Source organism: Molossus molossus, unplaced genomic scaffold (genome assembly GCF_014108415.1).
Source record: "Molossus molossus isolate mMolMol1 unplaced genomic scaffold, mMolMol1.p scaffold_m16_p_7, whole genome shotgun sequence".
Classification (NCBI taxonomy): Eukaryota; Metazoa; Chordata; class Mammalia; order Chiroptera; family Molossidae; genus Molossus; species Molossus molossus.
The window spans coordinates 80468928-80494308 of record NW_023425401.1 but is presented as its reverse complement, the minus strand read 5'-3'; positions in this window follow the sequence as shown (position 1 = coordinate 80494308).

The following is a 25381-nucleotide window of genomic DNA, read 5'->3' as shown; positions in this document are numbered from 1 at the left end:
ATTTCAGTCAAGGGCATGTATCTCAGTTGCGGTTTGGTCCCTGGCCCTGGTGAGGGTTGTACAGGAGGTAACTAGTCGGTGTGTCTCTCTCACATCGATGTTTCTCTCTCTCCCTCTCTCCCTTCCACTCTACCTGAAGATAAATGAAAAAAATATCTTCGGGTAAAGATTACAAAAAAAAAAGATACATTTTGGAGTTATAGATGAGAGGATATGTGGATGACAAGAAGTAATGTATGAGAGAGTAAAGAATGGCCACAGCAAGTAGAAGGAAGGGGATGTGATGTACAAGGTGTTGAAAAATGTGAGAGGAACATTTTGGGGAAATGTCAGTAGTGTAATTTTGGATGTGTTAAACTTGAGAGGTTCCCAAAGGCATCTGAATGATGTCACCCCAATCAATTTGATTTAAAAAAGACATGTGAATGAATATATATTTGGGAGTCTTCAACATATAGATGTTGTAGAAAGTCATAAGACTGGACCAGATCTCCAAGGGAATGAGTATGGATACAAAATAGTGGTCCAAGGACTGAGTACTGGGGCATATCAACACTTTGACTTCAGGAAGATGAAGAAACACCAATGAAAGAGACCAAAAATTAGTCACTAAAAAGGTAAAATGACTGGTAATAAAGTGTGGTAGGTTAAACTGGATCCTCTGTGCAGAAGCCAAGATAGAATTTAACATGCAAGTATTGTATTAGGGGAAATGCCTGTGAGTGAAGGAGGTAGCCACAAGATGGGGGACAGCTAACAGACTGCAAAGAAAGTCTGACCACAAGTGAAGAAGAAATTTGAATGGATGAAGTTTAAAGAGGGTCCAGCAACTCCACTGAGTCCTCAAGCCAAAATCAACCATCTGAGGAGTGTCCGTTTTCTAGCAATGGGCCTACCTTGATATCACTGCCACATGTAGTCACTGGGAAACTGGGCTTTGTATGCTATGCCCACATGACTATGGATTCCAGATGTATCAGTTGAGGCTCTTTATCAATTAAACTCCCTCTAGTTGTTTCCATGGTTGTCAAAATGTAGTAACCCAATTATTTATTTCTGTAAAATAAATAAACCAACCTAAAACTCTGTGCCTTAATCAAATAACTTATTCTATTCAAGACTGTGTGAATTGACTGGGCTCAACTAGATAGTTCTTGCTTGATGTCTCATCTGGTTGCAGTCAGATTTTGGCTTGCTCTGGAGTCACTGTAGGCCTGACTGGGTTGAAAGGCTAGAATAGCTTTTTCACCCACATGTCTGGCCCCTTAGTATTCTTCCACATGACCTCCTGGGCTTCTTACATGGCAGCTCAGAGGTCCAAGAAGCAGAAACCAGAATCTACCAGCACTCTTAAATGTTAGATCTGGAACTTAAAGTGTTATTTCTATAGTCAAAACATATTCTATTAGTCAAAGCAATAGAGGCCATGCTAGAGTCAAGGGAGTGGAGGAATAAACATCATTTCTCAGTAGGACAGTGGCATGCACTTACAAGGAAAATAATTGGAACTATCTTTGGAGATAAGCTACCTCACCAAGTGAAGAAAATATTTGAAGAAAAGAAAGAGTAATCAACTGTGAAATGTTATTGAGAAGTCATTAAAAATGAGAATGAGATGTAATTAACAATGTAACCTTGTTAAGAAAACATTTCTCATTATGGTATAGGTAAAAGTGTTACTAAAGTGGTTTGAAGAGGTATGGAAGAAGAAGAATTGTAGCTAGATAGTATAGACACTTTTGTTCAGGGAGGAAAAATGAGACAGTAGGGAAAGGGATCAAAGAAAGAGTTATCTCAAATGGGAACTATTATTATGTGTATGCTCATGGTAATGGCAAGTGGGGAGGAAAAGATGGTGATAAAGGAGAAAAAAGGAAAATTGTTCAATACTTTTCTTAAGCAGGCAAAAGAGGATGAAACTAATATACAAATAAAGGGTTTGACCTTGATGTAAGGACAGCTTATGAGTACAGGTGCAGGTATTTGGGTAGATATTTGGGGAACTGAGGGATTTCTTTTATGATTACATTTATTTTCTCAGTGAAATGGGAATCAAGGTATTCTACTGTGAATAGGTATGTGATAGGGAAGTTTTGAAGAAAAAGGAGAGATATGAAAGTCATCTAGAAGAATGAAAGAATGAATTTATTTGGGGATAGAATGATGGTTATGCAACCTTAGAAGCCCTCTGACATTCATGAATCAAAGGACCACCGTGAGCGTAGATATATGTTTTACTCATGCATGTTCAGTAGAACAGTACAAGAATGGACTAGTAGGAGAGATGGATTTAAGCTGGGTTGTAGTTTAGCCAAGGGAGTAAGATAAAGCTAGACAGAGACTAGTGAACTATAGGTACATGCAAGGGGGTGATTTCAGTAATTGATCATGGAGTTTCAGATGTTGACTTTAATCACTAAAGTACTGTCCATCTCAAAATGCTATATTTTTGTGCTTGTGCCTCTTTAAATTTTGCCAGTGTTTGTTTTATTTATTTTTTTATTCAGTAAATTAAAACTGCGAAACATTTGAATGGGCTTGCCCAGAAGGCAGTGGCTTCCCTAGCCTTAGAATTACCCATGCAGAGACTGAGCAGATGCTTTGTGTGAGATATTTTTAAAAAATTATACTTCAGAACAATGTGGAAGTGGAATATTTTTAAGGGTTTCCTGGGGTTCAACTCTGATATTCTATGATTCTCTTAAGGATTAATTGTGTACTTTCTGTGTGTAGTTCCCTACAGAAGGAGCTATGAAACTTATAAAGATACATTTTATCTCTGGTCTCAGGATGGTTATAACTCAGAATCTTTTAAAAGTAAGTTTAGAATATAGATGTACTGAAACTTAAGTATTTAATAGTTGATGAAAGTTGATACTTATTCATCTATTAGTTCTGCTCATTTGCAACTGTCCTGGCCCTATGTTTGCCCTGACCCTACCACATCATCAGTAAACTCCAGGATCAAGCAATTTTGCCTCCTAGAAATATAGTTCAAAGTGGGAAATAACTGGCTGGTTTTATTTTAGTGACATATATAAAAAAAAAAGGTGGATTCAAAGAATTTGTTCATAAAGGATTATTGGCAAATGTGGGAAAACATGGGGTACTTTGATGACTCCAAGTAGGAAAAATATCCTCCTTTTTTTGTCAAGTAAACATAAGCATCATTTTCTTTGTATGAAAGAAAATGTTAGCAGTATATAGGCCATTTCTATATTCAGCCCCTGCATTAAACTGGGGCACAGCCGATGAACTCATTTCAGACTGTACCAATTGCTGCAGAAGGACTTTACATTTATAGCTGGCATATTCATTAGCTTGAAGGAAGTCACGGGTTTTATTGTGCTACATTCCAGTTGTTTTATGTACAGAGTCCTGGTGTTGCTCTAGATACTTTGGGCCTTCAGGCAAAAAACATCATCAACATTGAAGTTTATTACTCTTGACATTTGTGTCATTCAGAAGACACCAGCTCAGGGTTAAACACAGTATATATTGGCTAAGCTGGGAGGCTGGAGAGGCTTTTCCACAACACCTAGGTTCTATAGTGGCAATGCCATAGTAATGCCCAGTTAGGTTGGACTTATTCTCCTTGCATAGACAAGAAAGATTATGAATGACAATGTTATTTTCAGGTTGCTGGAGTGCTCCACTTAACAAGATCAGTCTAATTATATGAAAAAATGTATATTAGAGAGGATTTACAACACAAATAAATCCTTTACAGTATATAAAGGAAATTCTTTAAATATTCCACTTTAAATATTCAAACTGCATTTTTAAATTGTACAATTTACCAAAAATAGTTTTTATATTTATTTTACAACATGAGTTGCAGGAGAACATTGATTTCACACTTACTACTTGTAATTGAAACTTTAAAACCATGGCAGGAGAGATGAGATGTTGTGAGTCAAATTTGCAATGCTCAAATTGCAAAAAATAAATTAGAATAAATCATTAGTCAGATCAGGCAAGCAGGTAAGTGGGTGGGCCTGAGAGCGAAGAGGGGGTGGGGAAGCTGGCACCTGCTTCATCCATGTACAGAGGAGAATTTGTAGGCAGAGTCTGGAGAATGACAAGACAGATTGGCAATGAGAAAAGTATCAGAAAATATGGTGGGAGGACTTCAATATTAAGGCAGAGGCTATTTGCTTGGTGATTTCTCTGTGTGGGCTAATCACCTGCTACATTTGGGCAGTCTTGGCTCAAGGTTACAAAAAGCTGGACAAAGTCAGAAGCTCAAGTGAATTCTACCCATGATTAGAGATGCTAAAGTTATCCAGACAGCCTTGTGAATATGAAGGAGAGGGTCACTAACAGAACTCTTCCCATGTCTCTGGGACTTGATAGCAGAAATGACTAAATTCTCTGCTGGGGACTTCAGTCATGCAACAGATATCACTGAACACTGAAGCAAGTACATGTCTCAGGAGACCAGGTGACTTTCTTTCCTCAGTGTCACCAAAGACTCTGATGGGGTTGGAAACCAACTTCTCTTGAGATTCCTGCTTGTATATTCCTCGGTTAAATAGCAGCAAATAAACTTGGTGGCACATACTTTTGAAATGAGAAAAGAATTGTTTGAACTAGAAACAGTGAAAAAGGTAGCAGATGTCAGGAGGAATGTTTGACTGTTCAGTGGGGATCAGAGAGGAGGCTTAGGGTGGTTTCTTTCCCTTGTGAGACCAAGCACCACCCTTACCATTCTGAGGATGCAAAGGTAGCTCATCACTAAATGTAGGCATAATAGAAATGAAACCCACTAGGCCAGATGAGATTCCAAGTGATTCATACATTGAAGATTGTCTGTATGTTGATGATCCCCAGTGATTTGGATATAAGGGTTTCTTTTAAGAGATATGTCCATTCTCCTAACAAGCCTAAACTCCTTGACTGTCTTATCATAACTTGTCTTCAAAATTTTCAGCTGTGGGAAGCAGAAAGTAAAGGATTGGAGTTTTTCAGTTCCAGTAGTGGTATCTACTTTTAGAATACATTTATTCATTATTTTAATAAATTTTCTTAGTACTAGCTGTGGAAAATTATAAAAGGCTATAAAGATCTATAAGAAATAAGGTGAGCCCTGACCAGATTGGCTCAGCGGTTAGAGCATCAGCCTGCAGACCGAAAGGTCTCAGGTTCGATTCCCAGTCAAGAGCAGGTAGCTGGGTTGCAGGTTTGATCCTCAGCCTTGGTCAGGGTGGAGAGAGAGGCAACCAATTGATGTGTCTATCTCACATCAATGTCCTCTCTTTCTCTCTGTCTCCTCCCACCACCCCTTCCACTCTATCTAGAAAATCAATGGAAAAATATTCTCGGGTGCTGATTAACAATAACAAAAAGTCAGATAAATGTAATAACACCCAGCACCTAGCCTTCTTTTTATCTTGTGATCTTATCCTCTCACTCTCTTTTGAGTACTTAAATCTCCCACTAGTAATTTAAGTTTTGAAGCTCCATTTTTGGCCTACTTACCCTTTCTTCTCCCTCAGTAATCTTATCCATTCCTATGGCTTCAGATGCTATTCATGTACCAGTGACACCCAAATATAAAGCTCTCCCTCATTGGTTCTCAAAATGTGATCCCCGAACCAGTTGCGGCAACATCATTTGGGTACTTGTTAGAAATTCAAATTCCTGTCCTGTATCCCCCCAGACCTATAAAATCAGAAGCTCTGAGGGTAAAATTTATGTTTTAAAAAGCACTATAGGTGATTCTGATGCTAACTAAAATTAGAAAATAACTATACTCTTTCAGTTTGCATTATTTTTCTGAGTTTCCTGCTAGTGGAGCTGACCAATTATAATTTCATGGATGTCTAACAGACACGTCCAAATGGAAACCATGATCTTTCTATACCTCTCAAACTGCTCCACTTTTGGTATTCCATATTTTAGTAAATGATATCATCACCCAGTTTCTAAAGCCAGAAATCTGAGTCACCCTTGACACTTATTACTACCGTAACTTCCATATTCTATTAATCATCACACTGTGTTTAATTTTACCTCTAGAATGTATTTTACATATCAATTTCTCTTTATCATGAATACCACCACCCTGTCCTAAGCTACTATAATCTCTACCCTGGACTACTGAAAGAATCTCCAACTGGTATCTCAATAACCTCATTGAGTCCTCAGTAGTCCACTCTTCATATGCCCTTTTGACATTCTCATCATGTCAGCCCTTAATGTATAATTTTCCAAAGACTATCCATTGCACTTAGAATTAGGACCCAAATCCTTAGTAGGTTTTACAAAGCCAGTGCTGCTTATAGTGTAAGGGGATAAACTACTGAATTAGAGTATCTTGGGGGTAGCATTGGGAAATTTGTATATATATATATATTATGTCAAGTATTCCAATTACAGTGAATCTTCACAAAATTTCATATTATAAAATGTTTTAATGTTATAATGTATAATTAGTTTTTAGTAGTAAATACAATACCCTTTCACTAAAAACCTAAGGAAAGTTTGTTCATCGTTCATCTCCTTTAAACAGATTTTTCAATTAAAAGTTTACTTTTCATATTTAATTCATCAACATTTTTAATATACTTATATTTTTTTTGTTTGTTTGTTTTAATCCTCACCCAAGGATATTTTTCTATTTATCTTCCAATAGAGTGGGAGGGAGGGAAAGAAACATTGACATAAGAGGGACACATTGACTGTTTGCCTCCTGCACAACCTCAACCAGGGCTGGGTATGTGCCAAAACCAAGGTAAGTGCCCACGACTGGAATCAAACCCAAGACCCATTTAGTGCACAGGTCAACGCTCTACCCGCTGAGCCAAACCAGCCAGGGCTACTTATGTTGTTTTCATCAAGAATGTGTTACTAAAAATTAAAATGGTAACTCGATTCAGAAAAAAAAATTATAACATTTAAATTCTCATGGTTAGAGAAAATTAAAAATTAAAATTTAAACCTATATACATATCTGTTACAGATAAGCATGAAATGATGATCAAAAAAATATTTTTTAAGCCCTGGCCCAGTGCTCGGTTGGTTGGAGCATCATCCTGTACACAAAAAAGAATGCAGTTTTGATTCCCGGTCAGGGCACACACCCAGGTTTCCGGTTCATTCCTTGGTCAGGTCAATACGGGAGGCAACTGATCAATTTTTCTCTCTCACATCAATGTTTCTCTCTGTCTCTGTCTCTGTCTCTCTCTGTCTTTCTCTCTCTCTCTCTTCCCTTCCCTCCCCTCTCTTTCCCTCTCTTCCTCTCTCTCTAAAAAATTAATAAACATATTCTAAGTTGAGGATTATATATATATATATGTATATGTATATATATATATATATATATATATATATATATATCCTCACCTGAGGACATTTTTGCATTTATCATAGATAGAGCAGGAGGGAGAGAGGGAGGAAGAGAGAGAGAGAAACATCTATGTGAGAGAGACACTTTGAGTGGCTGCCACCCACACAACTTCAACCTGGGCCAGGGACAAACTACAACCAAGATACATGCCCTTAGCAGGAACCAAACCCAGGACTCTCCAGTCTGCGGGCCAATGCTCTACCACTGAGCAAAACCAGCCACAAACTATATTATTCAAGGATAAATATCTATGGAAGTATAGAATAATAAAAATATGAGTTAACATAGAAAAAGGAACGATGAAAAATTTCTAAGTGATAAGGAAGACCATATTAATATACTTTAAAGAAATTATGGTAGTTCTCAAAATTTTAGCATTTGATTTCTCATGAGTCATTCAGAAGAATGTTGTGATAATTTTATTTTTAAATGTCAATTTTTACAATGTACAAGAAATTAAATGCCTTGCAAATATTTAATGTTATGATAATTTTTATCTTAGAAACAAAAATCTTTGAGGCTATAAATAACTTTTCAAAATTATTGAAAATGGTATGTGAGTAAGAATAAAGACTATTGTTTTAAGCAAGGTTAGTAATATTTGGGGTAAACTTCTCTCTTCCAGCTATTTTGAGGTCTTACTGAAGTAAAAGTATTTGACAAATTAATTTCTTTGTAAGTAGGGGTTGAAGCAGCATACTCTTATGGATTATTGGGCATGAGGTTATGCCTCAAATTAGAAAAAGTCTAATGTTTACACATTTCACCAGAAGTTGCCTCAGAAAAAAGGCTTTGACCTACTAAAAGTATAGGTAGAAGAATGGTTGATTATATAACTTAGCCCAGTACAAGTTCATTTAATTCCTAAAGGTCCAGAGACCCAACTAAAGGCAATCCTTTCTATGTTGACTTAAAATGACTCTCACTCAGACATATGTCCACATAGTTAAGTCTGTAAGAGTCTGCAGAAAAGTAGACCCAGTCAGACAGGAATCATCAAAAGACAAGGAAACCTGAGATTTTTCCAAGATTTATGCCACCTATGAAAGTTTGATCAGAATTGGGAAGAGCTGGTCTGTTTTCCTTACTTTCATAGCAAAAATCTGAAATTAATCTGTTCTGTTTGCATGGTCTTTATCATTATTTTTTTCTGCATTAAATAATATCTCCACCTTTTGTTATCTAGCATTTCTTCACCTATGCAATAGACCTGCCTGGTAAAAATCTATCCTTTCATTGTCATACAATATTTCTCCTCTCCCTCAGTAGTAAGAGGGATTTGGGGTATTTTTGATATGTGTTTGGTCTATTGAAGCTTGACGTGGGGTGTGAGGAGAAGTGATCCAAAGTGATAGTTTTAACTAGGGAGATATTGGTCAAAAAGTATAAACTTTCAGTTATAAGATGAATAATTTCTGGAGGTCTCCTGTACATCATAGTGATCTTACCTAATAATACTGTATAATATGGTACCTGAAAGTTTCTAAGAGAGTAGAGATCTTAAATGTTCACACAACAAAAAAGACTTGGTACTTATGTGATATGATAGAGCAGTTATCTAATGTATGGTGGCAATAATATTGCAATAATATCAAATCAACACATTGTATACCTTAAACTTATAGAATGTTATATATCAATTATGTGACAATAAAGCTGCAGAAAGTGATAGCTTTGATGCAAATACATGGACGTTAGGAAGAAATAAAGCTTACATTATAGCAAGCAAAACAATAACATTATAAATAAGTAAAATATATAATGATGAATGTTAAGGAGAAAAAAACAGCAGGAAAGAAACAATTTGCAGGGTAGGAAGGGAGGAGCTGAGCCATGTGACTTCCCCAGGAAAGAGCAATGCAAGAGGAAGAAACCACCAGCCAAAGACTCTGTAATGGGAGCACACCTAGTAAACATCACTGAGGATAGCATAGCTGGAGCTCAGTAAACAAAGTAAAAAAACAGGACTTAAGGGCAGAGAATCGATGGTGTGCTAGGTCACACAGAGCATTATGAATGACTGTAAGGACTTCTACTTTTATTCTGAGTATGGTAGAAAGCCACTGTTGTTGGGCTTTTAGCAGAGACGCGATGTGCTATGACAAAATCACTATGGATGCTGGGTTGATATTAGACTGAAGTGGAAAAAAAGGTAGATTCCAAAGGCTAGTTAGGCGACAAAGATATTGATCTATGTGAGATGTGGTGGTGATTTAGATGAGGGGAGTGACCCTGTTTACAGGTTTGCTGAATGTAGCATGACAGCAATAATACAGAGAGATCTTACAAGTCATAACAGTCTCTTAAGGTCCCTGTCCATACCATACAGGCAAAAGACACTGAAGAGAGGGTTTATGCTAGCAGAAACCAAATGCCAAGAAACAGGTTGTTAGCTTTTTGAGCAGGGAATGTTGGACTCTTGCTGTTGACTGAGGTCAGAAGACAACTGAGTGTACCCAAGAGAGAAGACTGTAACACAAAAAAAGATGGCGGTGGGCAGGACCAGAGGGAGGGTGAGTGTGTGAGAGAGTGAGTGAGTGTGTGTGAGAGTGTGAGTGGATGCAAAGGTGGACGACTAAACCCGAGCAGTGCAGAGCTGCGAAACAGAAGGTTCCTGGATGTGGACGGGAGCAGCCATCTACTATGGTAAGCAGCCCTTCAGGGCACTTCTCCCTGCACTGTGGGGAGGTCCTGCCATTTTGAAAGATCCCAGGTCTTCCCTGGGAGGAGGCAGTGGGAGCAGCTAGGGCCCAGCCACCTGTGCCCACCAGCACACCTGGCACCATTCGACCAGTGGACACTCTGTCAACACAGGCCAGTGCACAGTAGTGGAGCTCCCAAGGTGCTGGTCACAGAAGCTGCAGACAACCCAGAGTGCAGAACCATCCCCCATAGTAGCAGCCTGATCAGAGTGGAGATATACCCCCAGCAACAGAGGCTGGGGAGCAGACATCCATCCACAGGCAACAGAAGCACAGACCAGCAGATGAAACCTAACCCCCAAAACTACAGCAAAAGCTGAGCAGGAGTTGAGCCCCATGGGGCAGCAGCACTCCCCAGCCACCAGCGGCAGGACCTGGGGCTCCAGAGAGGCCTGTGCACTCCAGTAGCTCACAAGAACAGTTGGAAGCCTGAGCCCAAGAGAGACTGGTGCGATCCAGCTGCCCGCCCTCTGGAACTGCAGGGTGCAGGTGTACCAAAGAGGCCTGTGCCACCCAGCAGGGACTGTGTGATCCAGTTACCCTTGGGACCTGTGGGGTGCTGAAGCACCAGAGAGGCCTGTGTGACCCACCAGGGACTGTGCCATCCAGTTGCCCACGGGACCTGCGGGGTGCTGAAGCACCAGAGAGGCCTGTGGCACCCAGCACGGACAGTGCAATCTAGTTACCCACAGGGCCTGTGGGGTGCTGAAGCACCAGAGAGGCCTGCGCGACCCAGCAGGAACTGTGCGATCCAGTTACCCTTGGGACCTGTGGGGTGCTGAAGCACCAGAGAGGCCTGTGTGACCCAGCAGGGACTGCACAATCTAGTTACCCTCGGGGCCTGTGGGGTGCTGAAGCACTGAGAGGCCTGTGTGACCCAGCACGGACAGTGCAATCTAGTTACCCACAGGGCCTGTGGGGTGCTGAAGCACCAGAGAGGCCTGCGCGACCAAGCAGGAACTGTATGATCTAGTTACCCACAGGGCCTGTGTGGTGCTGAAGCACTGGAAAGGTCTGTGGGACACAGTAGCATATAACATAAGCAAAACCAAGGTCCCCAGAGGAACTGAGTGATCCAGTTACCTATGGAACCTGCAGGGTGGGGGGCACCAGAAAGGCCTGTGTGACCCATATGCACACAAGATAGGATTAGAGGATATGATAAAGAAGGTGGAGTGAATAGAAGCCACGCAGACGATCTCCCAGGACCAAATGGCAATTACAACTAAAATAAAGACAAATAACTCAGAAAAAAGCAATAGAAGAGCAGCAGGACAAGACCATATAACCAGGGACACAGGTAGAATCTGCAGAGGGGTGAGAGGGTGGTGGGATTGGAGCCCACCTACAGCAGCAGTCTTAGATGTGAGCAGCACCATTGGGGAATGCACCAAGCTTGCTCAACAGCCCAGAGAGCCAGGACAGAGCACTAAAATAGCCACAGCCACTCTCCTGGGGGCTACAGCAAAGGGAGGGCAGACTGGGCTGGAACTCTCTGAGGACACCCAGGATTTGAAGGGCACTCAGAGTTTTTGCTGAGTTGTGACCACAAAGGATGGTGGCCAGTGTACTCTTTCCCCGAGCTGTGGGGTAAAGCAGCAGCACCCCCTCCTCGAAGATTCAGCCTTTCCCAGGTGAGACAAGAAATAAAAATTGAGGCTCATTAACAACCAGCATGTATCCCACCCTCTGGAAATCCTCTTAGGCAGAATACTAGGGCTACATTCCAAGGCACTGAGTAACTGAGACTACTAGCCACCAGGGAAAAGCTAGAGGATAACTGAACCTTTTCTGGGCTTGCAAACCTACCCAGGAAAGTAAGTCTTGACAGTGGTGTTTAATGTGGGACCATGCAGGCTCATCTGAACCCAGTAGAGGGAGCCATAAAGAGCAGAACACCAAGATCCACAGGGAAAATTCGGCAGTCTCCAAAAAACCAAATGAAAGAACCAGGGACCTCTACCAAAGATGAGATAAATGAGGTGCAGTTAAGCAAGTTAACAGAACTGGAATTCAGATCCATGATCTTGTGGAGCTCAACAGCATGTCTAAGGACAGGAGCATCATGAGTAAAGATATAGAAATATTAAAAATCAACCAGTTGAAAATTAAAAACCACCAAGAGAAATGAAGAATGACATATCAGAAATAAAGAACACATTAGAAGAACTAAACAGCAGATTAGAAGAAGCTGAGGACCAGATCAGTGAATTAGAAGACAGGGTAATAAAATCAACCAATAAGAAAAGAAAAAGGAAAAAAATGATTATAAAACAGGAAGATAGCTTAAGAGAACTGTGGGACAACTGGAAACGTAATAACATTCGCATCATAGGAGTTCCCAAAGAGGAAGAAAATGGGGAAGGATAAGACAATATATTTGAAGAATAATGACAGAAAACTTTCCTAACTTGGTGAAGGAAAAAGGCACTCAAGTTCAAGAAGCACAGAGAGCCCCAAGTAACAAAATCCCCCAAAGACCCACACCAAGACACAAAGTAATTAAAATGCCAAAAATTAAAGACAAAGAGAGAATCCTAAAGGAAGCAAGAGATAAGCAACAGGTGACCTACAAAGGAAACCCCATAAGGCTCTCACCTGACTTCTCAACAGGAACACTACAGGCTAGAAGGGAGTGGCATGAAATAATCAAGGTAATGAAAAACAAAGATCTGAATCCAAGACTACTCTACCAGCGAGGCTATCACTCAAAATAAAAGGTCAAATAAAGAGCTTTCCAGACAAAAGAAGGCTACGGGAATATATTAACACCAAACCAGCACTGCAAGAAATGTTAAAAGGATGGCTGTATTTAGTAGAAGAAAACAACAACAACAAAAAAATAGAACCACACTAAACAAAAATGGTGATAAGTGCATATCAATTATTACCTTAAATGTGAATGGTTTGAATTCTCCGAAAAAATACACAGAGTAGCTGACTGGATAAGAAAGCATGAATAACATATATGTTGTTTACAAGAGAACTATCTCACACAAAAGACTCAGATAGTTTAAAAGTGAAGGGATGGAAAAAAATCTTTCAAGCAACTGGAAAGAGAAAAACAAAAACAAAAACTGGAGTAGCAAAACTCATATCTGATAGAGTAAATTTCAAAATGAAGACCAAAACTAGACACAAAGAAGACCACTACATAATATTGAAAGGATCTATACAACAGAAAGATATAACCTTGGTAAACATATATGTACCCAATGTAGTGGCACTAAAATATATATAAAATATTCTGGACAACTTCGAAGGAGAAATCAACAGCAATACAATCGTAGCAGGAAACTACAACACCCCGCTGACATCACTGGATAGATCCTCTAGACAAAAATAAACAAGGAAACAGAGACTCTAAATGAAGCACTAGATCAAATGGATTTAATAGATATCTACAGAGAATTACACCCCAAAAATGCAGAATTCTCATTCTTCTGAAGTGCACATGGGACATTCTCAAAGATAGACCACATGTTAGGATACAAACTAAGACTCTACAAGTTCAAACAGATTGAAATCATATCAAGCATCTTCTCAGATCACAATAGTATCCAAAGAGAAATCAACTGCAACAAGAAAATTCAAAGGCATTTGAAAAAATGGAGGCTAAATAGCATGTTATTGAACAATAAATGGGTTACTATGGAGATCAAGGAAGAAATTAAAAATTTTCTGGAAACCAATGAAAATGAACACACAACAACACAAAATCTATGAGATGCAGCAAAAGCAGTTCTGAGAGGGAAGTTCATAGCATTACAGGCCTACCTCAAGAAGCAAGAAAAATTTCTAAAAGAATATCTAACCTTACAACTTAAAGAACTAGAAAGTAAACGAAAAGAAAACCCCAGAGCAAGTAGAAGGAAGAAAATAGTAAAGATCAGAGCAGAAATAAATGACATGGAAACCTAAAAAATAAAAATTAAAAAAATTAAAAGGATCAATGAAACAAAGAGCTGCTTCTTTAAAAAGATATACAAGATTGATGTACCCTTAGCTAGACTCACCAAGAAACAAAGAGAGAGAACCCAAATACACAAAATCAGAAATTAAAGAGGAGAAATAATAACTGACACCACAGAAATACAACAGATTGTTAACAAATATTATGAAAAATTATACAGCAACAAATTTTGACAATCTAAGTAAAATGGACCAATTTCTAGAAACACATAGTCTTTCAAAACTGAACTGGAAAGAGATAGAAAACTTGAACAGACAAATAACAACAGAAGAAATTGAAGATGTAATCAAGACTTTCCCAGCAAACAAAAGCCCAGGCCCAGATGGCTTCACGGGGGAGTTTTACCAAACATTCAAAGAAGAACTAACACCTATTCTCCTCAAACTATTTCAAAAAATTCAAGAAGAAGGAAGACTTCCAAACTCGTTTTATGAGGCCAGCATAATTCTAATTCCAAATCCAGGAAAAGACATTACAAAGAAAGAAGACTACAGACCAATATCCCTGATGAACATAGATGCCAAAATCCTGAACAAAATACTAGCAAATCAGATCCAGCAATACATCAAAAAAATTATTCACCATGACCAAGTGGGATTCATCCCAGGGATGCAAGGCTGGTACAATATTGCAAATCAATGAATGTGATACACCACATAAACAAAATGAAAGATAAAAATCATATGATGATATCAATAGACACTGAAGAAGCATTTGACAAAATTCAGCACCTATTTCTGATAAAAACACTCAGTAGTCTGGGAGTATAGGGATCATATCTCAACACAATAAAGGCCATATATACAAGGCCTACATCCAACATCATATACAATGGGCAAAAATTAAAAGCATTTGCCTTAAGAACAAGTACAAACAAGGATGCCCGCTTTTGCCACTCTTATTTAACATAGTACTAGAAGTCTTAGCCACAGCAATCAGACAGGAGGAAAAAATAAAAGGGATCCAAGTGGGAAAGGAAAAAGTAAAACTGTCATTATTTGCAGATGACATGATACTATAGATAGAAAACCGCAAAAACTCCATCAAAAATTTACTAGACTTAATAAATGAATATGGCAAAGTAGCAGGATACAAAATTAATGTCAACAAATCGATGGCATTCTTATACACCAATGATGAACTCACAGAAAGAGAAACTAAAAAAAAAAAAAAAAATCACATTCACCATCACACCAAAAAAATTAAGATACCTAGGAATAAACTTAACCAAAGAAATAAAGGACCTAGTCACAGAAAACTACATGTCATGGAAAAAAGTAATAGAGGAAGATATAAAAAAGTGGAAGCATATACCTTGTTCATGGATCGAAAGAATCAACATCATTAAAATGTCCATACTACCCAAAGCAATCTATAGATTCAATGCAATCGCCATCAAAATACCGACATACTTCACAGAACTAGAACAAATACTTCAAATGTTCATGTGGAAGCAAAAAAAACTTTGAATAGCCACAGCAATCTTGAAAACAAGAACAAATTCGAAGGGATCACATTACCAGATTTCAGGTTATACTACAAAGCCACTGTATCAAAACAGCCTGGTACTGGCATAAGAACAGGCATATAGACCTGTGGAACAGAACAGAGAACCCGGAAATGGACCCAAGGCAATATGCTCAATTAATATTTGACAAAGTTGGCAAGAACATACAGTGGAGTAAAGACAGCCTATTTAATAAATGCTGTTGGGAAAACTGGACAGCTACATGCAAAAAAATGAAACTAGACCATCAACTTACACCATACACAAAAATAAACTCAAAATAGATAAAAGACTTAAATGTGACTCATGAATCCAGAAAAATCCTAGAAGAAAATGTAGGCAACACAATTTCAGACATCGTATGTAGCAGAATTTTCACTGATACATCACCTACGGCAACAGAAACAAAGAAGAAAATGAATACATGGGACTACATCAAACTCAAAAGCTTCTGCACAGCAAAAGATGTAATCATCAAAATGGAAAGGCTACCCACTGTATGGGAGAGCATAATTGCCAATGATATATCAGATAAGAGGTTAATTTCCAATATATAGAGAGTGCTCACAGAACTCAACAAAAGGAAGACAAAGAACTCATTTAAAATATGGGCAGAAGAACTAAATAGACACCTCTCTAAACAGAACATATAAATGGGTAAGAGACATATGAAGATATGCTCAACATCACTAATCTTCAGAGAGATTCAAATTAAAACAACAATGAGGAACCACCTCACACCTGTCAGAATGGCCACCATCAACAAATCATCAAACAAGTGTTGGCGAGGGTGTGGAGAAAAGGGGACTCTAGTACACTGCTGGTGGGAATGCAGACTGATGCAGCCACTGTGGAAAACCTTATGGTGTTACCTCAAAAAATTAAAAATTGAACTTCCATTTGAGCCAGTGATCCCACTTGTAGGAATATACCCTAAGAAGCCTGAAACACCAATCAGAAAGAATATATGTACCCCCATGTTCATAGCAGCACTATTTACAATAGCTAAGATCTGGAAACAGCCCAAGTATCTATCAGTAGATGAATGGATAAAAAAGCAGTGGTACATATACACAATGGAGTACTATGCAGCTGTAAGAAAGAAAGATCTCTTGTCCTTTGAAACGACATGGAGGGACCTGGAAAGTATTATCCTAAGCGAAATAAGCCAAGCAGAGAAAGACAAATATCACATGATTGCACTTATTTGTGGAATATAACAAACATAAAAGTGAGGAACGGGTAGTCCTAGAGACATGGAATTGGGTTACAGACTGACAATCCCCTGAAGAGGGGTTGGGGGGAGAGATAAACCACAGAACTTATATGCATGTATGTATGAAAAATGGATATGGACAACAAAGGTGGGGACAGGGTGGGAGGGGAGAATCAGTGGGTGAAAAAGGAGAAACATTTGTAACAAAAATTAATTAATTAAAAAAAAAAAAAGACTCTAACACAGCCACAGAGAAAGGTCAGGTGGAAAGCGCCTGGTACTGCCTAATGTAGTTAGCTTATTGATAAAGATGCATAGGCATATGGCATGGATGAAAATTTGAGGTTATAAACATATGTATCTCTTTTAGAGTGATGATCTCTCAGCAGGCTGGATTCATAGGGTTGGCGAGATGAGGTGAGGGGACTGGTGCAGGAAGTCAGAACACATGGAGCTGAGCATTTGCTTCTGAGCCGAAACAGTCAGATTCCCCTTCCAACTGACAACACACCCGGAGCTCTTAACTCTGTTCCAGAAGGTTCTTTGTTCTTCTGTTTGAACATTCATCTGCTAGCTGACAGCTTGGGAATTTGAGCATTTAATTCTCTTTCCTGCCAAAAACCACCCCTTCCTGCTAGACTCAGGATTAAGTGATTACCAGAGTAGCCAATTAGTCGTATCTCTTTTTCCAAGAGACATCAGCTACATTTTCTCATGAAAGGGAATATTTCCAGTTACAAAAATCTACAGAAATATAATGACAGTGGAAAGGTTGGACAGAGGAAGAGAGATGATTATGTAGGGGAAGGAGGGTGAGTGAAAGAAATCCAGCACAAAAATTACATGGAATATGCCAAGAACCTAACTCAGGTCCTCTGTCATCACATTTTATTTTGGGTTTTAAATTAAAATTCATTAAGAAATCATGCAAAGATCCAATAAATCTGTATAGGATGATTTTTACCTAACAGGGAAATGCTCATGGCACATGTCAGAAGTAAAACAACCTTTCTTTGGATATTGATGTGACTACATTTTTTTTTTCTTCTTTGCTTTCAATGACTCCCATGATATTCTAGATCAAATGGACCACAAATATCTAACTACCACTTTGAGATCATCTGCATATTTTTTACCTTTCCCACTTTTCTCATATCTTCTCCTCTTTTCAGATTTTCTAATATACTCATACTTAATTGCATAGTTATAAACTCAATCACTAAGCCTCAAAATCTGTCATAGATCAAAGCAACAGGCCATTAAACTTTCCCAGGATATTAGGTTCTTTGAGACAGACACACATAGAGTATAATAAAGCAGAGTCAAATTGGCCATATACGTCTATTATAATTAATATTATATTTAATTAATTACATTATAATAAATGGGTTCAAGTTCAAATAATGTTTTAAGAAAAGTAGATTTTAAAATCTGAAGGAAAACATAATCAAACTGAAAACAAAATCAAAACTATAAGGATACTGAAATAGTGACATCATTTTAATGAAAACTGGGGTCTATGAGATATAGTAGAAAGCAAGGGTCTGGTTCTTTGCATAATTTAGACTAGGGAAGCATAACATGGTTTGCAAACATTTGGAATACAATCAGCTAGTAAGGGAATCATCTCAAAGAACTATGCTGGAGCCAAGTGAGATTACTTAGGACAACAAACCACTCCCTTTATTACTATGTCACATTTATAGCAGGAAGCACATATAAAAGCCCAATTTCCACACTAAATTAGGGACTATCTCACTGGAAACCTGGATGGAGCCAAAAGAGAGAACACAGATACAAACAGCTAAGGGCTTTGTATAAATGTATAAATTTCTTCTTCTTTTTTTTAATCCTCACCCAAGGATATTTTTTCCATTGATTTTTAGAGAGAGTGGAAGGGAAGAAGAAAAGAGAGAGAGGAAGAGAAACATTGATGTAAGAGAGACACATTGATTAGTTGCCTCCCAATTGGTTGCCTCCCACACGCACCCCTACCAGGGTTAGGGATCAAACCTGCAACCCAGGTATCTACCCTTGACCAGGAATTGAACCCACAACCCTTCAATACATGGGCAGATGCTCTAACCAATCGACCACACCAGCCAGGGCAAAATTTGTAAATTTCTAGAGGAAGAAAAGCCTATCCTTGCAGGAAAACTGATTGTTTTAGTGATAGAGAGAATCCTGAATAATTTTGTTCCCCAGTGGGGATTGCCTGTTTCTATTGCCTGTGACAGAGAGACCCATGTCCTAAGTAAAATGAATCAGTAAATTCTTCAACACACAATCACTCTTACAGTGTCCTTGTTACCCTCCCCTCACCCCTGGCCAAATGCCAGAGCGGGTGAGAGAGAGATGAGAGGAAGTTAACTAAAATATTCACTAAAATATTTAAAAGCATAGAACTTAATATTCTAAAACCTTATCTTTGCCTTCATAAGAATGATGACTACAACAAAAAGAATCAACAAAGTTATTACAATATCATTGACTATATTCCTTATGCTTTACATTACATCCCTGTGAATTACTTTATAACGGAAAGATACGGACTTCGAGTGATTATAATATGTCAGTGTGGGTTCATCTGCTGTAAAAAAATGGACCACTCTGGTGCAGGATGTTAATGATGGGGAGACTGTAAGTGAGAAGGGAGACACACATATGTAAAAACTCTATATACTTTTCTATCAATTTTGCTGTAAATTTAAAATTACTCTGAAAAATAAAGTCTATTCTTTTATTTATTTTTTTTCCTTTATTGATTTTAGAGAGAGAAAGGAAGAGGGAGAGAGATAGAAACATTGATGAGAGAGAAACATCAATTGGCCGCCTCCTACATGCCCCCTCACTGGGGATTTGGCTCACAACATGGGTATGTGCCCCAGGAATCGAACTGGTGACCTCTTGGTGCATGGGTCAATGTTGAACCACTGAGCCACACTGGCTGGGCTAAAGTCTATTCTTTTAAAAAAGCTAATTATGAACTCTTGAGAAAACAAAAGTTGTCCAAGAAAGGAAGAACACTCACATTTCACTATGTGGCTCAGCCAGCACCAAGGCCAAGTCCAGGTTTTAATGAGGCCTGAAGCTTAAACAATTAGGGCAGGGGGAAAGGGACTCTTGAAGAGAAAAAAACAAAAAAAACATTAAATCAGAAATAAATGTGATTAAATCTCAAATATATATACCTTTGACAGCCATAAATAAAAGAAAAGGTGCAGGTAACACAAAGAGGAAAGTTTGGATAGGTGTAGCCTCAACGTGCAGATTGTACTGATACTGAACATTTAGTGGTAGTGTTAGTGTAACAGCTGCCTCAAGGGGGCTATTTCCAGTTAAGTGGTAAGTCCAGTAGGTTGGACTGTATGAGATATTCTGGGCAATTTACACACAAATAGTGGTTAGGGTACAAAACCTAGACACAAACCTCATGCAAGAAGTTTGTACTAGTGCACAACTCTTCAAGTCTTCAGTGAACATAGCCTTGCCAAAGAAATACAGTATACCTAGTGCCTCTACTTGTCATTATTATTTGTTGAATCTAGGCAAATAAAATCAACTTGTCAAGATAAGGAACCCATAACTTCTTGGAAGCTAAGATTAGAAGGATATACTGTTTGCCCTATGAGACACTAATAAAGGATTGATATATTTTCAGACTAACCTAATCTTTTAAAGCACTGGCTTTGTATGAAACTGAATGAGCAGTAGAAAATGCATTCTCAAAGAACTACAGAGAGGTGCAGGCCAAATAAATGCTGTATGTGGCACGGACTGGGAGAGAGCGATGTTTATCCTGGTATTAGAATTTTTAAAGCCTTGATTGTGCTTACCTATATTGCTCTACATTGTTAATAGGTCCTCTAATGCCATATAAAACTGCAAACAGCCCTGAACTGCAAACAAAGTCAGAGTCATGGTCACTGGTTGGCCATACTGAGTTTTTACAGAACAAGTATCATTTCATGTTTTGTATTTTCAAAGCAGACTACTGCCTACTGGGTTATCCTGCTCACTCTGCAATTGGAAGCCTCCTTTCTGCTGCCCACTTAAATGGGCTCCAAAACCTTACAAGGAAGACAAACCACGAAGTTCTGGGGAAATCTTGTTTTGGGGAAAAACAACAACAACATGTGAAATAATTGGGTTTACTCCGGTGTAACAGTCATCTTAATCAAAAGAGACTCATGAATAGACAACAAGGACTAAATCACAATCCTCCAAGAGTTATCTTGTTCTTTGCAATCTATTTACAATTCAAGAGAGAATAGAAAAATAATGTAGTTTTCCACCTGATTAAGATTAATACTTCCTTAGGAAAATAATACTGCATTTGCAGCTTAGCCCAAATTCATCAAGGTGTGCCTCTTTTCAGTGTTCAAGTCAAATGGGCCACCTGGGAACAGATCCATCACTGTCAACCAAGAAAGGTGTTTTGGAATAAGCAAGACCCTTCTAAATAGTATAGTATGACCACCAACAGGTAGAAATTTAGTCCTGGAGTTGAAGCCCATATGGCCATTTCAGTGGCAGGTTTGCAATAAAGACAACTCCACTCTTATTTTTGAGTACATGTAGCCAAAGTAAGTTTTGAGTGGTAAAAAAATAAAATAAAAAAAGATTCTCCTAAATTTTTCTCCTGCAAATTGGCTTGAGGAACTGAGACTTAACCACTTAACTGAAAATAGCCCCCTTGAGGCAGCTGTTACACTAACACTGCCATTAAATGTTCAATATCAGTAAAATCTGCACGTTGAGGCTACACCTATTCAAACTTTCCTCTTTGTGTAACCTGCACCTTTCCTTTCATTTATGGTTGTCAAAGATATATATTTTTGAGATTTAATCACATTTATTTCTGATTTAATGTTTTTGTTGTTTTTTTTTCTCTTAAAGTGTTCCTTTCCCCGTGCCCCAATTGTTTGAGCTTCAGGCCTCATTACAACCTGGACTTGGCCCTGGCTGATCCACATACTGAAATGTGTTCTTTCTTTCTTGGAAAACTTTTGTTTTCTCAAGAGTTCATAATTAGCTTTCTTAAAAAAATAGAATTAATTTTTCAAAGCAATTTTGAGTTCACAGCAAAATTGATAGAAATGTATAACAAGTTCCCATTTACCCCTGTGCCTCCCTCCACATATACAATCTTCCCCATTATCAGCATCCCGCACCAGAGTGGCCCATTGTTACAGCAGGGAACCCACACTGACACATTATAATTACCTGAAGCCCATAGCTCCCAGTTATAAAATAATTCACAGGGGTGTCATGTAAAGCATAAGGAATATAGTCTATAATATCATAACTTTCTACAGTTACAGCTAGGTAATATACTTATTGTGTGATCACTTCGTAAGGTATATAAATGTCAAATCACTATGTTGTACACCTGAAACTAATATAATATTGTATAGCAACTATAATTTCAAAATAAATAAATAAATAAATAAAAATTTGAATCACAATATCCATGTTGTACTCCAGACCAATTAAAATGAGAGTTCCTGGGAGTGGAACTCAGGCACCAACACTTTGAAGTTTTCTAGGTGACTTCAATGATCAGCCAGGGTAAGAACTACATGTTTTTTTCTCCCATAGACCAAGGTGGGTGTACATAAGTCAGTGTTAGCTGATTCAGGTAGTTGTCTCCTGTACTCATTGACTTGTCAGCATTACCACTAGATTAGTTCTGAGCGTAGGAGAGCAGTGGAAACCATCCCTTGAGAGTGCTTGTGAGTAGAACTGAAGTTCTTGGGTTGTGGAAGTTGTGACAGTGCACTGCCATCATCAATCTACTCTTACTGATCCTTACCGCTGCCAAGAATGGTGAGACTTTCTGAAGAAAAGAAACAGTGGGGTTGTCAGCACTAGGGACAGGAGATAAAAGGGTAGGATTTAGTTTCAAAAGATTTCAAAGCAATATTTTCTCTGTTTAACCAAAAGCCAGTACTTATATTAGTGTTTTTTGCTAGAATCTATTATAAATATTTTAAAATTATTATTTTATATAAATATTCTGCCAATATTGCATTACTTCAGGAGAGTATAAACCTTTTGCTGCTGTATTTCTTACCCTGATTAATGAAGCCACAATCTTCTCATTCCCTAAATCAGAAACCTAGGAGACAACCTAGTGACAGTCCTCTGTCATTTGTACTTTTGCCTCATCACCACTGCACACACACATCTTACCAACCACTAAGTCCTGTAGACCCCAATTCCCAAGTAATGCTCAACCCATCTCTTCATTTCTGTCCTCGTGCTCTTGGACTTGACCAAGGCCAATGGTTCTCAACTCTTACTGCATAATAGAATAATCTGGGGAGCTTTAAAAATGCCAACGTTGAGGCCACATCAATTCAAATGGAATATCTGAGTGTTTCTTAAAGTGTTTTTAAAACTTTTTAAGTTTCCATGTGATTGCAATGCACAACTAACAATGAGAACCACTAGCCTAGGCTCTCATTTTCTTTTTTTTTCACTTGGGCCCTTGTACTAACTTCCTAATTAGTCTTCTAGTTCAGTATCACTCTCAGTTAATTCTCTATATTGTTGCCAGCGAGTCCTTTCTAAAATCCATATCTGATCATATTACATAATAGTTTGAAATCTTCAAGTGGCTTCTTATTGCTTATAGGGTAATGATTTACAAATACCTGTGTGCGGTATAGAGAAAAGAAATGCATGCTTGGAGACACATCTAATCTGAGTTCAAATTCTACCTCTATCTAAGCTACATGGTATAGGCAAATCATGACATTTATCTGAACTGCAGTTTCTTCATCTGTAACTTTCCTCATGGAATAATGTATGTATAGTATTTAGCAGAGTGTTAGGCACATACTGCTGAGTAAATAAAAAATGGTTGTAATAATAGTGTTGTAGTTTTCAAGCCCCTGGCTGCTACCTAGGTCTCCACTCTCATTTTTCCTTCTCCTCCTATTGCCCACTACACTCCAACCCAACAGATCTATTGCAGACTCAAGCTGTTTCATGACTAATTCTCATGTAAATGTAGTTCCCCAGTTTGAAGAGCCACTCTCCCATCTTCCTGACCAATCCTACTCAGTCCTAGATCCAGTTCAAAGCATTACTTGTGTGAATCCTTTCCTGGCTACCCCAACCTTTGCAAACACCTCTTTCTTTTGTGCAAGTCCTATATATGTATTATACTGAGGTTAACTATTTACTTATCTATCTTTATCACTAGCTTATGAGCTTCTTTAGTACAGAGGCTGCTTTATGTCTTTATATCCAGTAACAACATAGTGCTTGGCACTTGGTAGGTATGCTACAATATTTGTTACATGACTGCATAGATAAAAAATATCAATAAATTAAAGAAATTGCACAATAAGTTCAAGGACTGACAAGATTATATATAAATAAACTGAGGGCAATGCAGTGCTGTCCAGAGGTGCAACCATCTTTTTCCACAAATAGATTCTGGTGTCCTTTGAGAGATAATACTGGGCTAGAAAGACTACAGTTCATATCTGTTGTGGTAAAAATTATATTTGTATTTTATTTTATTTTATTTTATTTTATTTTATTTTATTTTATTTTATTTTATTTTATTTATTTATTTTTTAATCCTCACCCGAGGACATTTTTTTCGATATTTTGTTCAGATAGAGTGGGAGGAAGAGAGAGAGAGAGAAACATCGACGTGAAAGCGACACATCGAGTGATTGCCACCCACACGACCCAACCAGGGCCGGGGACAAACTGCAACCGAGGTACGTGCCCTTAGCGGGGACCGAACCCGGGTCTCTCCGGACCGCAGGTCGACGCTCTAACCGCTGAGCCAAACCGGCCAGGGCTATATTTGTATTTTAAAGTACAAGATTCTTGAGTCAAAATTATTTCTTTTTCTTTTTTTTAGCCTCCCCTAATAGCTTTTATTGGCTCTAGTTCTAAAAGAGGGCTGTGGTTACTACTGAGCTTTAATTTCATATGTATGTAGCTGTGTATTCTTCAAATTAGCACATTTTATTACTTTTTAAAAAATCTTTATTGTTGAGAGTATTACAGAAGTCCTCTCCTTATTTTCTCCCATTGCCCCCCTTCACCCAGCTCCCAGCCCACCCCAGCCTTCACCACATTATTTTCTGTGTCCATGGGCAATGCAGATATGCATATAAATTCTTTGGTTAATCTCCAACCCCCAACCCCACTCTTCTCCCCCACTGATGCTTGGTTCTATTCTCTGGCTATAAAGAGACATCTTGTCCCATCGCAGTGGTTACCATGGTAATCATGTGTTTTTGTCAAGCTGTAAGGAAACAGTCTTCTATTACTACTACTAATATTCTTGAATTATCTTGATAAGAAAAAGAAAATGGTAGTTTATCACTTCTACAGAGACAGAGAATAATCAACATTTCATGTAATTTAATATTTTTGCTCAACTCATTTTAAACTTCATAGACATTAATAACTTTATGGTAGGTTTTAAGGGAGATTAGCAAGTCCTGTTTACTTCCTTCTGAAAGGAAGTAACTAAGGTCCTGAAATTTAGATCAGATAACTCAAAAGGGAGTGTGTATTTAGCAGTTATATTCTTCACCTATTTTTACTTAATTAATAATTTCTAAACCTGATTAATAATCAGAATGGAGAAATTTAT